This window comes from Aedes albopictus, chromosome 2 (assembly GCF_035046485.1).
Source record: "Aedes albopictus strain Foshan chromosome 2, AalbF5, whole genome shotgun sequence".
NCBI classification, from domain to species: Eukaryota; Metazoa; Arthropoda; class Insecta; order Diptera; family Culicidae; genus Aedes; species Aedes albopictus.
The window spans coordinates 127,977,575-127,993,095 of record NC_085137.1 but is presented as its reverse complement, the minus strand read 5'-3'; the positions used below and the strand labels follow the sequence as shown (position 1 = coordinate 127,993,095).

The following is a 15,521-nucleotide window of genomic DNA, read 5'->3' as shown; positions in this document are numbered from 1 at the left end:
ATTACAGAATGACTCGCATTTAACGCCTAAAAGTAGGCAATTCCTTTGAAAATCGCCTAATTTTCGCAAAACATATGCTTTTTCTAATAAAATGTATGTTAATATTGACTTTTAATCAAAGCTTAGTTCAATAAGCCTACCATGAATGAATAAATTAGTGTTGTGGGTCATCTGGTATATAAGGCGTTGATGGGAGGCGATGTTTTGAAATTCAGTCTTACATCGAGTTTTACACGCAGAAAAACGAGGCTCGTTTAAAACAATAAAACGCATGGTTGGCTTTCAAACTGAACATTTACTTATTCCAAAGTTATATTTCTTTGTTCTTACTTGGAGTTCATCGTTCAAAACAATCAATTCCCATCATTCCATAGAACGTTAAAAACTTCATTTGTTTCAACAAAATGGGGACCACAAACATGGCCCGAAAGCACTCACACATCTTTAAAGTTCTCACCACAACATCGCCATAACGAAGAAAGTGTTTCAAATCCATCAGTCCAACTTTCGAGTGCAGTTTTGAACGTGAAGGATAACGCGCAGATACTCAAAACAGCATCCACAAATTGTTGGTCGGCATCGCCTTTTTGTCTTTTTTTTATTCGTTCCCGCTTCCATCCGCTTACCGAGTGTCTAAAAATAGAATTCCGAGCTGCCGCAGGAGCTGCCGTCACCAATACAATCCCATTCCGACCTTGTTAGTGAAAAAGGGCAGTCGTTTAAAACAATCCGTTATTTTATGTTGAAACTACCAAATCCCTGTTTGTTCTAACCAAATGTCAAAAATTTCAACAAATAAAAATATTTTTATTATCAAACAATAGAACAGGTCAGTTTAAACTAGAAATCAGTTTGTCGCTATAGTAAACTGAAAAATCGGTTAATTTGAACTAGAGTTTAATTGTATTTACAATTTATTTTTCTGCGTGTATTACACATCCAAAAAATCGATACATTTTTTTCCTGATTTGCTGCAAATATTAATGTTGACAAGAAAATACCGGAAGAAATTTTGGTGTTTCCAAAATGCTTTTCAACACTGGCTGTGCAAGCACTAGAATAGAAATATCGATATTTTCATCTAAATTCTCAACTAATAATGAATAAATAAATAAATAATCATAAAATCTTCATCAACGACCACATCATTGATTTACGTCAAAAGATATCCCGCTGATACACGGTTGAATGACAAGGATCCGGTAGTGATCAATTTTACCCCGCTGATCAACTTCTACCCAGGTAACGGTACTAAGTTTAGTTTCTAAACTGAATTATAATGTTTTGATGTATACTTCAACGTCCTGTAAAATACATTCTATTTCAAAAGAATTTACAAGACAGCATTTATAAGTAAATTTTCTTGGGTAAATCCTACAAAGGTTATAGACTTTAAATTCTCTTCAGGTATTTATTTTAAAACTTCGTAAAAGATATATGTATATATAAAACTTCTAGAAATTCATTCAGAACTTCAACAAAATTCTGATATTTTTTCAAGGAGCTTGACCGATGAAATTTTCAATCTATATACATCAAAATGCAGTGGCATACGTGGAACCGCGCATAACTCTCGAACGGAACGTCCGATTTTAGTCGACTTTGTTTTTTACTGTTAGTTTTCACCCATGAAGGTGTATGAATTAAAAAACGTGAAGCAATATTGATTTTTTTTGAAAATCGATTTTCCTTGTATGATATAAAATACCATCTAGTGTATCATTGGAGAAGCTGCCATCAACTAAATTAGTATAACAAAATAAAATCTATCGAGGAGTGTCACATCACTGATAGGTACGATATGATTGGTTTCGTCATTTTTATTTTTATTTTTTTCAATTCTTAAATGAATGTTGTCCACGTGGACATTTGACAAACCCCCACCCCCCTCTCCGTGGATAAGCGTGGACTTTTGTCTAACCTCCTCCCCCCACCAAGTTGTCCACGTGGTATATGGACGGCCCTTAACTCTAAGACAAGATTGACACAATCCTCCAACGGTCGAGGGTTGTCTCGGCCACGTCCTTGCGACAGCTAGGGATGGGAAAGGTTGATTGGTTGGATGCCTACTCAAAAGAGCAACAGAGACCTCTGCCTTATCAAAATCATAGGAAGCTAAGAGTTATAAAGGAAAAGGTTGGTAGAGTGCAAATATGGGGACCACAATAAAGGCCTTTTTGTTCGAATTATCTCGAGCACAAATCTGGAGGTGCATCAAACAAATCGATCTAGAAATGCTAATTGTAGTTAGCTTACTCGAGGCGAACGCAGCGTAGCATTTCCAGACCAATGCGGTTGATGGCTTTTCGAATTTGTTCTCTAGAAAACTCGAAGAAAATGCTATGTTAAAAAAGTAAACGCTAATGAACTTCACCTTCATGGTTGGGTAAAGGCCACAGGATACGTTCGCCATCGAATTTTCAAAGCAATATGCAAAAAAGAATTCACAAAATTGTACATAATTCAGCTGCGTCTTTCGTTCATTGAACAGTGGTGTGGTCCAAAATACACGGAAATAACGCGAAAATATCTAAAAACACATTACTAGAAAATGTCGGCATAAGCACTTGTTAATTTTCATGCGTAATGTATTAGTATTTTAGCTGAATTTCGTTCCAAGAAATAACCCGAAATCTATAGATTTTCTAGGATCACTGGCTTATCGGGAATAGTGCATCGGGAATAGTGCATTGATGATGATTTTCATTGAGGCAGTCAAGACAGACATCCTTGCAGAGCCTGATTGCTGTGTTCAGTACAGCTGTTGCTGCTCTATAGAACAACAGTCGTTCCTCTCTTTCAGCGTTATGGTTGACTCTCTGCATCTTGCTTCTGGCTTAGAAGCACTGCACATCCAGATCACCAATCGTCACTAGTAGATATGACGTCGACAGTCAGTGTCTTGGGTTCCCGTTATTAGCTGGTCTATGTTGAGGATCAGTTAATTGTCCTCCAGTCTCAGAGCTTTCTCGAATACGTCTTTATTGAAGTTTGTTTTCTTCCAACTAAGTTGAGCTTCACCTGACCCTGCCTGCGTCCGACGTCCATTATGGTACCGGAACGCTTGATGGTCGCTCACTTACACCTTCCTTACGCTAGGTGCTGATTTACCTTCGTAGGCTATGTCTACGTTCAGCTTTACCAGAGCTTCAAGTATAATTCTTCCCCTTGGGTTTGTTAGTCGGCTTCATCTTCCGGTCGTCCAAGCCTTGAAGTCACTGGCTACGACGACAGGTCTAAGGTGGATGATCAGCGTACTTTGACCTTAGTACCATGTTGGCTGTATCAGAAGGCCTGTTCCTAATGCGATCATTTGGGCTTCTTCCTGCTTGCACTGCTTCTTAATTGCTGACCCAACTTCTCCCTCCGAGTTGCCTCGTCTAAGTCTTTGCATAGGAGGATTACATCTGAAGGACATCAGATTTTATGCACGTCTGCCCAGCTCTTTATGGTCCGGAATCGTCCGCATGGTGCGCAGAATTTCCATGTACGTGTCGTCGCTTACGTTAACCATCAAAGCTTCAGCCCTTTATTCCTCCACTTTAAAATCCCCCATTTTCCAGACCCGCTTTACTGCCCGAATTCGCCTACTGCATTGTCTGATATTGAGTTTCACTGGCCTGTAAAGGCATTATTTCTGAATTTCGCGTTTTTCTTGATATGCCGATCACTTTCTCCAATTATTTTTTTATGAAGTCGTCAGTGCTCTGCACGAATGCAAGATGGAAACAATAATGTGAATGCACCCCGTTCGATGTTGGACCTTATGACCTTCAACTTTTTGTCATTGGCCCGTAAACAGTACATAATTTAAGCTTTATCTCGTCCTTGAACTTCTTTCTGGAGATTCTTACAGCCATTTTATCTGGGGATACCATTCCGGAATTCACTCCAGAATGGATATCTCCAAGATGTTCCATCTGAGAGTTCCACCTTGCGATGCCTGCTATGAATTCCTCCAGATTCCTGTATTGATTTCCTTTGCTTATTTCTCTAGGGGTTAGATTATGAGTTCCTACAGGTGTTGTGTTGGGGATTCAGGAAATCGATCAGGATTACCTGTTACTTCTGGGATATTACTAGAATTAATTCCGGCATGTTTAACAGAAAAAAAAACTTCTGAAGGATTCCTACAAGAAATTTTTGGGGGATTATCAGAATGAATTCCTGGAGGATTTCCAAAAATAATTAAACAACAGGAGAGCTCCCAGTAGGAACTTTTCGAGGATTTTTAGAAGAAATAGCTGAAAGATTTTCAAAAAGTACTGTCAGGGGATTTCAGAAGAAACTCTTGGATGACTGCCAGAAGGGAGTTTTGGAGGAATCAGAGTAAGTTGCTGGAGAAATTTTAAAGACGATTGAGGGAGAATACAGCATAAGCTCTTGGAATTATTCAAGATAGAAATTCTAGAAGGAAAATCTGCAAAAATCTCAGAATAAATTCTTGAACGAGCCCAGAATTATTCCCCAGAAAAGAAAGCTTTTGGAGGAGTTCTAGGAAGAATTTCTGAGAGAACCCCAGAAGGAACTCCTGGATGTAGAAAATCTTGGACTGCTTTAGAAATTTCAGCAGACACATTTCAATTCAGCTCTTTAATGAGTTCCGATTTATGGTGGAACTCCTGAAGGAATTCCAGCTGGAATTTAGAAAAAATATCTCAATCCCATCGAAATTCAAGACATAGCTCTGTTCAGTTCGAGATACCCTAGACGAACCTCAAAATCATTATCGGAGAAATTTCAAAATGAACTACTTGAGGAAACCTAGGGTTAGTTCTGAAGAAGTTTCAAGAGATCACATAGAAAAAATCCTAGAAGAAATTTCTGAAGAAATCCGTGAAAAATTGACTTGTGCCAGACGATACTCATGGATGAATTCCTCCTGGAAGGAACAAAACATTTACTAAGATACCGAAATTGCGTTCCGAGAAATAGATTTTTTTTTGTTTATGTTAACGTGTATTTTAACTTAAATTCTAATTCTACACTTTAACACTTAGACCGAGAAATAGATCATTCTGAGAAGAGCAATATTGACATGCAAAATGATAATTGACAGCGAAAGTTAAAAGTTTTTAACTGTAAGAGTGCTTAAGCGCATTAACTTCTAATTTAATTCTTTTTAGTTCGCAATTTGGTTTTTGATTTAAAAAATTTTTATTTTTGAACATCCCTACTTTTTATATTTTTTCTGAAAGCCTATTTGGTATACCGATTTCAACATTTTGTGTTTTTATGATTGTCGTTAAAAATGTTTGTCGATTTTAAATATGTTTAATGATTTTTTAAAATTTCCGTGTAACTTCATGGAAAATAATTTTAGAATGCATTCAACTCCACTCAAATCTTTTACTATGATAGAATGATTGAGAAAAAGTTCAAAATATGGTAATATTAGTGATTCAATACAAAAGTAACAATGATATCTAAAAGGTGATCAAATTTGTGGTGTGCTCGTTTCACACTTATTCACGTGTTTTTTTTTTTGCTGGAAAACACTTACTCTATATCTATTGGGGTCTTGTGGGCTATGGGTCGTCAACTCGGAGACGGCGGGTTCGATTCCCGTTCCGGTCGGGAAAATTTTCTAGACTCCCTGGACATTGTGCTTGCCTCACAATATTCAAATTCATGCAATGGAAGGCAAAGGACCTTCAATTAATAACTGTTGATGCTCAAAAAACACTAAGTTGAAGAGAGGCAGCTATAAAGAAGAATAAGAAGAACCTATTCTATGTTTGATAGCTGTCATTCTGTGGTATGTTGTAAAAAATTTCATAAAGAAGCATTTGCAAAGGTAGTATTTTTCTCTAATGACAGCGATAATGATCAGGTTCTTTTCCCACCAGTTAGGAACCCCTGTTCCCAGATACAAATTGTTCATTTGCGCGACCGGCGCTGAATTATATTCACAGGTATTCGTTTGTTTTGTTACAGTCGCTACATGCCAGCATTTTAAAAGTACATGACACACTCTCTGTATGGAGAGACAAACTAGCACTACACATTCGCTCAAATGACTACTACCTTCAGAGCTTGTGGAGCCGAGTCATACCTGTGACGTTACGTCACGCGGATTTCCAAGATTTGTCAGGAGTAATGGGGGTACTTTAATCGTTGATTGATGAGTGAATTGAATGTAATTAATAAATTTCCACGTTAACATATTCAGAAATTTGCCTTGGTTAAATTACGTCCAACGCATGAAGGACGCAACGATCTTTTTATTTCTCCAGACTGGCATACTCACTTTGTTAGCTGGTGTTGTTGTTTTGCTGTTCTTATTACGTCTTGGCAACTCTTTCGCTGACCCTGCACATACGAGTCGGGCACTACTGGCTGAATTCTTTTCGGTTCTTCGAACTCACGTTATGCTTCTCCTCTACGCTGCAGTTGTTGCGCACGATGCATCTCAAGGGAGCATTCCGGAATCACTGAATTTATCAAATATTTTTATACTTTTTCCACTTAAGAGACTTCCATCTGCTTTTATCGCTTTTCTTCAGACTACGTTACTGATATTCTTCGAGGCAGACCCTTTCACGGATTCTGATATCTTGAATTCTTCTTGGTGTTGCCATTCACCGACTTCTGGCGGGGGCCTTTCGTTTTGGGACGCGAGACCCAAAAACTCGTTCGTCGTTTTGAATTTCTTCGCTTTTTTCACGTTCGCGCGATTTATTTCTTGTTATTTTTTTTTCGTTGACTTCACTCAGATATTCGGCTGCTGCCCAGTTGCTCCTTCACTTTTTATCACTTCCATTCACACAGGCATACAGCGAGCGCTCATATGAAGGAACAACATTCGTTGGAGGCTAAGTACTGTGCACCCGAATCTCTATCTACCATTCACAACGGATGTTTACTTGACAATTTTCTTGGAAATATGCTGTTTCTACACGGAACCCACAAATGTTATATTTTTATTCAATTTTAAAAGGAGAATCTTACAAATCATTTACAAAAAATGGATGGTTGTTAAACGGTTTTGTCCACAATCCAAGCATTTTTTATACTGTAAGAACCCTGTGTAGAATAAGTACACTCCGAGATAATTATTGAATGAAATATCACATACTATAAAAACAACCAACAACACACTTCACATACAGATTGCACTTCGAATTCCCATCTACTAAAAGCAGATATACACCTAGGTATGTAGGTACACAATTCACAATCAAATGGCACTTATTACTAGCTTAGCTCCCCAGCTCTGATACTACCAATCACCACAACGTCTCCAATACACTTGTGGAATTCCCACGCGCGCACATTGCACATTGGATGCACGATGGAATGCACACGCTTCGAACAGACGCGTCCGCAACGGTTCAAGGTTCACTCGAGACTGAATTGACTGTGTGGTGTTCAGACTGATTCCATACGCGAGACGCGACCGAACGACCGACCGACCGACCACGCTGCCGCTGTATAGAGTGAGTGTTTGACTTGCTTCGCACACTTCTCTGCTGGCCAAGCACGCGTTCGATAGTCTGTGAGAGCGTTTACTACTAATCGTTGACTACAAGTGGTTGGATCGGCTGGACTATCTACCTCCTACAACCTACACTGAACAGACTGAACAGACGACACGGTCGTTCATTTCTACAGTCAGTCAGTGGTCGTGATTGTTTGGGTGCGATGAATTTGTTCGCAAGCGAAGCGTGAATGGTAGGTAACGTGGTAGATCGATAACCGGAAGGAATAGTTTTCGCATAACTTTGCGCGGAAATTTTTCTTGCAACGCATAATACAATTCGTGGCTTAAAAAAAAATATAGTCACAAGAAATTTTCAATATTCAAAATATAGTTGTGGAATTTTAATGAGGTATGAGGACATGCACTGGGTTTTGTCAATCATTTATTTTTTCTCATTTTCCTCACCTAAATTTTGAAAAGGGCACATAAAAAACCTGTAAAGTATAAAGTATAATTCGAAAACAGTTTGTTGGATTAAAATTATGTCTTCGAAAATGTTCGACGATGTTTGAAGGATTTTTAGCAAAAAAAATTAAATAAAATAACTGAGAGTAATATTTATCGCAAATCTACTTTAGATGTGATAAAGTTTCATTTCTCCAAAATTCTTACCTTTCGATTTTGTTTTTTTTTTATTATTATCCTGTAGAACGCTGACTAGCAGTCTCAAAATTTGCCAAGATGCCCACGATGGTTAAATGATTCTATTATTTTTCCCACGAATTTTTAATTTTAATTGTATTTTGAAACAAGCAATTTCTTAGATTGTTTATGTCAAAAATAGTTTCCTACAGTATTTTGAAGAGTCAAAAAAAATTCTATCGAAATTATTCCTAAATTGGCTATGAGTTTTAAGTTATCTGCAATTATATTGAAAGAGGTCATAAGGTATGTCACGTTTCTAGGACAAGAAAGGGTGGTAAGCGAACATTGCCGCTTCATATACACATTTCGAACGTCCTCTTCGAAAAGTGTGATATAATCGACAGGTTAATACGAGATAATTTTTAAATATTGTAATTGATGTGTTAGAATGATTTGACAACGATTGGATTATTCTTGACAGACTGTAAATTTAGTGTTCGGATATTGCCAATGTACGGTATAATACAGCGGTACCTGAACGTGCAATTTGTTCATCCATTAGTACGCTTGAACTCTTCGTGTGCGTTGACTATGGGCTGAGTAAAATATATATATAAATATATTCGGTATCCTAGCAAATTTCGTTAAAGAACTTGTATGTGATCTCTATTTTATTTGTAGGCTATTTTATTTCGGAACATCTTCCAGTGATACTGCTGTAGAAGTATGTGGTGAATCTATTATAGAAAAAATTATTGCGATTTTGAGGAAGGTTGGAAGCCTCCTTATTAGGCTGCGGATTATTTTGGAAAAGTTGTTGGAACTTGGAATTCGTAAGCTTTTTTTGGATTCAAACCACATAAAAAGAGGAACCTCTGAGTTTGAGCCAAAAATATTTAGTTAATGATGATTAACCTGGGCTTGTTAGGGGAATATCTGTAAATAAAAAGAAAATCGCGTTAAGTACTGTTCCTTTGAATTCCACTAAGAATTTGCATCCTTTGACAGATACGTATTTTGACCTCAACTGTAAGGTCGTCTTCAGTGTCTTGTACTCAGTCGAGTCAAGTACAAGACACTGAAGACGACCTTACAGTTGAGGTCGAAATACGTATCTGTCAAAGGATGCAAATTCTTAGTGGAATTCAAAGGAACAGTACTTAACGCGATTTTCTTTTTATTTATTTAATTAATATTTAGTTGAATTTTCGAGTAATAAAATGGTATTTTCACTTCAAGTGTCATAACTTTTTAAATTTTCAATCTTTTTCTATGAATCTCTCACAAATTAAATTTCGAATAGACTTGTAGAACACTAGATTTTTTCCATAGTAAAGTATGAGTTTTTAAGATTTTATTTATTTTTTTCTTCTTTTAACAAAAAAAAAGCTTAAGCTTGGGACCCGATAACTTTTTAACCGCTTGACCGATTTCAAATCTTTTCGCGTGCTTTTGTAGATATTTCTGTTGTCTATCTTTCTTCTAAACGAACTATTCGTCAAAGATTCATTTTTATGATACTTTTCACCAAAAACTGTCAAAACATGCCTTAAAACTTGTTTTTTCATGTATAATTGAAGTTTAGGAAGATTTTTTGCATGTTTTTACTCCAAACCAGATACTTAGGGATTTAAGGATATGGAACACAGTGGAATACTTAAAAAAAAATCGTCGCATTTAGAACATGAATTTTTTTTTTGATTCGGAACACTCCAAAAATTGAAGCTGAGGGCTTCTATATGATTATTTGGAGTAAATTTTTCACTTTAAGCCTGAAATTAAGCTTAAAAACAATTAAATTTATGCCAAAAACATGTTTTTGAACGGTTTTTGATTTTTATCCATATTGAAACCTTTCTTTAAAGATACAGTTTATTCAAAGCATTCTTAAGCAACAAAACTATTTACAAAAGCACGCCAAAAGATTTGAAATTGGTCAAGCGGTTAAAAAGTTTCGGGCTCCAAGCTTTACTTTATTTTTATGAATAGAACAAAAAAAAAAAATAAACTAAATCTTTAAAAAGTCATATTTCACGTGACTTTGGAAAAAAATAGTGTTCTACAAATTAATTCGAAATTTAATTTGTGAGAGATTCATAAAAAATATTGAAAATCGGTTGATAAGTGAAAAAGTTTTGCTACTTGAAGTGAAACACCTTTTTATAACTCGAAAATTCAACTTTGTGGCGACTTCGCAACTTGTTCTTCTTCTTCTTTATGGCTCTACGTCCCCCCTGGGACTTGGTCTGCCTTGCATCAACTTAGTGTTCTTTGAGCACTTCCACAGTTATTCTTTGCCTGCCATTGCATGAATTTGTATATTGTGAGGCAAGTACAATGACACACTATGCCCAGGGAGTCGAGAAAATTTTCCCGACCGGAACGAAAATCGAACCCGCCGTCCTAGGATTGGCGATCCATAGCCTTAATCAATAGGCTAACTGCGCCACTTTAAACTTCAATATTTTTGGCTCAAACTCAGAGGTTTCCCCTTTTTTATGAGATTTGAATTCAAAAGAGTCTACGAATTCCAAGTTTCGACAACTTTTCAAAAATAAGCCGCAGCCTACTCCTCATTGATGTACACTCCTCGTTCATTACTCCTTATTCTTCACTTTCAATGCTCATATCCAACTGATTACATTTTACTCGGTCCTCATTCTTCACCGCTCAACCCTCGTTACACACTCTTCATTTCTCACTTGTCACTTCATCACTTGCCTATTCCTTAGAGATTACCTTTCATTCTTCACTGCTAATTCCTCACTTTTCACTTCTCACGTTTCGCTACTGTTCACTTTATACTCCTCACTCCACATTGCTTACATTCTATCCTCCTATTTTACTTCTGATTCCTCACTCCATTGCTCACTCCACACTCCACACTGCACACTTCTCACTCCTCACCCTCCTCAATATTCAGTAACAATTCCTTACTTCTACTATTCATTCTTAACTTCTTAATGCTCACTCTTCACGCCTCACCTATGCATCCGCCTGACTGCTTCTCACTCCTCATTTCACTATTCACTACTCATCTCCCACTATTAACAACCCACTACTTACGCCGAACTCCTCATTTATCACTCCGCTCTGCCCACTTCTCGTTCCTCACTGCCTCATACTCTTCACTGGATACTCTTTGTAGTTTACTTGAACTACTTACTCTTCACGGCTCACTCCGCATCCTACACTGCTTACTTCGCACTGAACATTGCTCACTCATAACTCATAATTGCCATTCTTCTCTTTCATGAATTTAACCCTTTCAGGACGATTTTTTCAACACATATTTCGGGAACGAGTTCATGTTTTTTTTTTCAATTTACCAGTGATTCCCAAAGGGGGCGAAAATCAGGCTTATGGGGACGAAAATCTGAAAAACCAAAATTTGGGGGCAAAAATACTAATAAGGGGGGCGATTTTTCAAATGATTGGAAAAATATCAGTGGTATTAAAATACAAGTTCACAATCACTGAATCACTGAAACATTTTGTCATTTCAAAATATGTTATTTCTATGATTATAGAAAACCTGCTGTTCCTAATCATACTTAGAAATCAGCTAAATTTTACAGATTTATTGGTGTTCATATGGTCTTTTTGGCAAAATTCCTAGAAAAAAAAAGTGAGACTGCTACACGAACTACCAAAGAAATACCTAGGATAGCTTCTGTAAATCTATTAAATATTTTAAGAAACTTCTATGGCAAACATTCGTGATTGTTTTTCTTCAAAATTATGAAAGGTAGAGGATGGAACAATTTTGTTTTTTTTTTGTTCATAGACGGATTTCTTTAATAAATTTTAAATCGTAAGCATGTTTTTTTCTTCTGTTTTAAAAGCTAATTATGCTTTTTTCAGTCGAATTTCAGAACACTTTTCGGATGACTTTCGTCATATATTTTCAAAAGGTGGGATTCAAAACTTTGCTTATTACTAGGAGTCAATTTGAAAGCTTTCCAGATTTTGAGCGTAAAATTCCCTAAAAAAACGAGTCAAGACTGCTACATGTCTACTAGGGTGGCCCACACTTATATGAAAAACAAAAATTTCGAAAAATACCAAGTCTTACCTCCTCAATCAGTTGTTTTGGACTCCCAGAAGCTACGTTCAAAATTTGAGCAAAATCGGTTGAGCCTAAGGGGGCGCTCAAAACGCTTGAAGTTTGTATGGGAAAACTTGGCCAAATGTATGCAGAAATTTTAAGTTTTCGAATTTTGCCCCTAGGTGGCGCTGTAGGCGTTCAATAATCAAACCCTTCGGTAATATGTAGGTGACTATATGCCAGAGAACTTTGTCGAAGACCGGGAAGTGATCCGACGGCTGTGAAAAAAGTTATACCCTAGGCAAAGTGAGGCAAAGTATTGAGATTTCATTATTGATATTATTCCTTTACATGTATTGGAAAAATAAAAATAAAGTTTATCCGCACTTTTCCTAGGGTAGACCTTTTTTCACAGACGTTGGATCACTTTGCGGTCTTCGACAAAGTTGTTTGGCATATAGTCACCTACAATAATACCAAAGGGTTCGATTGTTGAACGGTTGCAGCGCCACCTAGCGGCAAAATTCGAAAACTTAAAATTTCTGCATACATTTGGCCAAGTTTTCCCATACAAACTTCAGGCGTTTTGAGCGCCCCCTTAGACAGTGGGTTCTATGACAAAAGGTCGAAGGTCAAAAGGTCGAAAGAACAAAAGGTCGAAATAAAAATAACTAGGACAAAACGGTCGAAAATACAAGTGGTCAAAAGGTCGAAATAAAAATATTATTAGGGCAAAAGGTCGAAAGGTCAATGGGTCAAAAGGTCGGAAGGTTGTAATAAGAAATAACTAGGACAGAATGTTGAGAGGAAGAAGGATGTAGTTAGTTATACAACTGAAACGACCAGGATTCTTAAGGTATGAAAAGCGGATTTCAATTTGATTTATGTATTAGCAGCGTGATGATGATGTACGCTATAAATATTTTCGCATTCTGTCATTCATAATAAATATGGAATAAAAGTTAATGTTCTAAACGAATATAGTGTAAAATTATGCAAATAAACACAATTGCAGACAAAGGAAGCCCTTCATTGATTAACTGTGGAAGCGCTAAAAGAACACAAAGTTTAAAAGATGCAGGCTAAGTCGTAATGGTTTTCAAGTAAAGTATGAAAGAGGACGATAAAAATGATTTTTGGTCGTTTTTGTTTCATTCGACCTTTCGACTTTTTCACCGCTAAAAAAAATTCGTGAAAAAACTACTGGGCCATAGAATCTCAGAAGCATAAAAAAAAGGAGGAATCTCAGGATGAACTCATTCAGGGATCCCTAACGGAATTACTTGAGAAATTCCAGAAGGAACTAACAGAATAACCACAAAAGAAACACCTAGAGGAATCAAGGAGAATTTTCAGGATGATTCTTTCAAAGATTTCTTAGACAAATTCCAGAAGCAACTCCTGGGAGAATTTTGGATAAATTCTGGAATGGGTTACAAAATAAAATCCTGAAATTCTTCAAGATGCTCCTTCTTCGATTTCTCCAGGAGATTTTTCTGCAATTTTTGCAGATTCTTCTTCAATGCCTACGGAGCTTGATTCTGGAATTATCTCAGATGCTCTTAATGTATATCCCCATGAGTTTGTTATGGAATTCCTTAAGGTGTTTTTTATGGAATAACTAACCGTCGTGCGGGGCTTCTTTACACACTCAATCCTGAATTTTTTGACGAAAATTGAACAGCAGAACTGTTTTGGTAGCTTCGGTAATCGATTTTACTGAAGCTCAGTACACCAACTGTCAAAACCTGGCGCAAAAGATAAACAATGCAGTATAGCTGTATACTGCTGTTCTATTTTCGTCAAAAATTTACCGAACACGGTATTCTAAATTGAGTGTGTATACACTTTTTCATGATTTTTCAACTTTATGGCGTTATAACTCCAGAGTAGTGAATGAATTTCCACAATTTTTACACACAATAATCGTGAGTATGTATGTAGGATGGATGCAAAATTTGAGCTACATCCATCAATAAACGAAAACGTTGTTCATACACCAATCGGACACATATCATATAGAACGGGATGGGGGCTTCTTTGGACATTTTTAACTATAACAAAACTGCATTTAAAATTCCATGTTTTTTTTTAAACTACATTGTACCAATACTGTAGCATACAATATCGTACATGATTTCAATAAATATATGCGTTTTTAGATGGTTCTGTGCTATCTTTGGTATTATGAGCAGCGTGATATCGTAATATAGACAGCCTTAAAAAAGGGACCATCAATCCTTTATTTTGATGAAAAGGTTATTTATAATGTATAACGATTCAAATATACGATTGTATATACTACGTTGATACATTTTGAATTAATTGATCAACCCTTTGAAATTTATGAATTGTAGAAACAATGCGTACAGAGCAAATGGTCGGATGTGTTATATATAGTTTTTTGGTTTATTCGATGTTTTTTCGTGTCCTGACAAGCAATAAAAGGTCTGTTTGAATAACAATTTCAACCAAATGAAGTGGAAAATTTTGCTTCATAATAGTCCCAAAGACATCAAACAGATTTGAACAATATTTTGAATTAAAAAAAATCCATATTCAAAAGTGTCCAAAGTAGCCCCGCATTTCAAAAGTAGCCCCCCGGGCGACGATCTGAAATTACTCTAGGTGTTCCATAAACAAATCTTCTATGAGTTATCGTTTTATCACATTCCCCCCGTTTTTTTTTATTAAATTCTTACAGATCAACTTTTTTTGAGAAATATCTCTAAGGCGATTTCTTTAAAACATTGTTGGAGCAAATCTTTTGTAAGGAATTACTTCAAGAGTTTCTTCTGGATATTCACAAAAGTAGTGCTAATGTTAATATCCAGAGTCATGAAAAAAAAATAACTTCTGAAGGAGTTCTTGAACTTTCAGAGGAATCTTAGAACGAACTCCTGGAGGAATCACGGAAGTGATTTCTGAAAAAATCACGGATTAAATTCTTTGATGAATTCCGGAGGAAACTTCTGAATGAATCTCAGAAATACTTTCTGAAGTATTCCAGCTCCAGGAGCTCATTGGTTTTTTTTTATTATCGTACAAATTGGGCCAGAATAATATGAAACTTTTTCCTGAGGCAGAGCTCATGGTTATGTGAACAAAAAATGATAAAAATTCAGGATCGCATATTTTCCCGGAAACTTCTAGCATCGTAGAAACAAGGATTTTATATAGAAATGAAAGCAAATTTTCTAAGGAATAAAAAAAAAATGAACTGGACAAAGTTTTTCACAAAATTTTCCACCGTTGAGATGTTGTGTATAAATTAAAAAATATATTTTTGAGAAGGAAACTTTATAAACTTCAATTCCAATAACTTTCAGGATGTATTTTTTTTTCGTTCCTGAGTTATGGCCAATTTTGTGAAAAATGACCATGTGGGTTTTCAAAGAAAAGAGA

The 15,521-nt window shown here is 36.3% G+C and overlaps 1 protein-coding gene and 1 long non-coding RNA gene across 11 annotated transcripts in view; one reads left to right on the top strand and one right to left on the bottom strand.

The window, feature by feature from the left end:
• The window catches only part of LOC109417728 (vascular endothelial growth factor receptor 1), a 176,812-nt gene extending 169,443 nt beyond the window's left edge, over positions 1-7,369 (bottom strand). For 7 of the 10 annotated variants that reach the window (XM_062850374.1, XM_062850377.1, XM_062850376.1 and 4 more), the window contains exon 1: positions 6,251-6,895. The gene's annotated coding sequence lies outside the window, so the exon portion shown is untranslated. Of the gene's footprint in view, positions 1-6,250; positions 7,002-7,226 lie in introns of those variants that run through there. The other 3 variants (XM_062850372.1, XM_062850373.1, XM_062850371.1) reach the window with 3 other exon arrangements.
• LOC134287729 (uncharacterized) overlaps positions 1-15,521 on the top strand; it is a 473,313-nt gene that overhangs the window by 18,461 nt on the left and 439,331 nt on the right. The window lies entirely within an intron of this gene.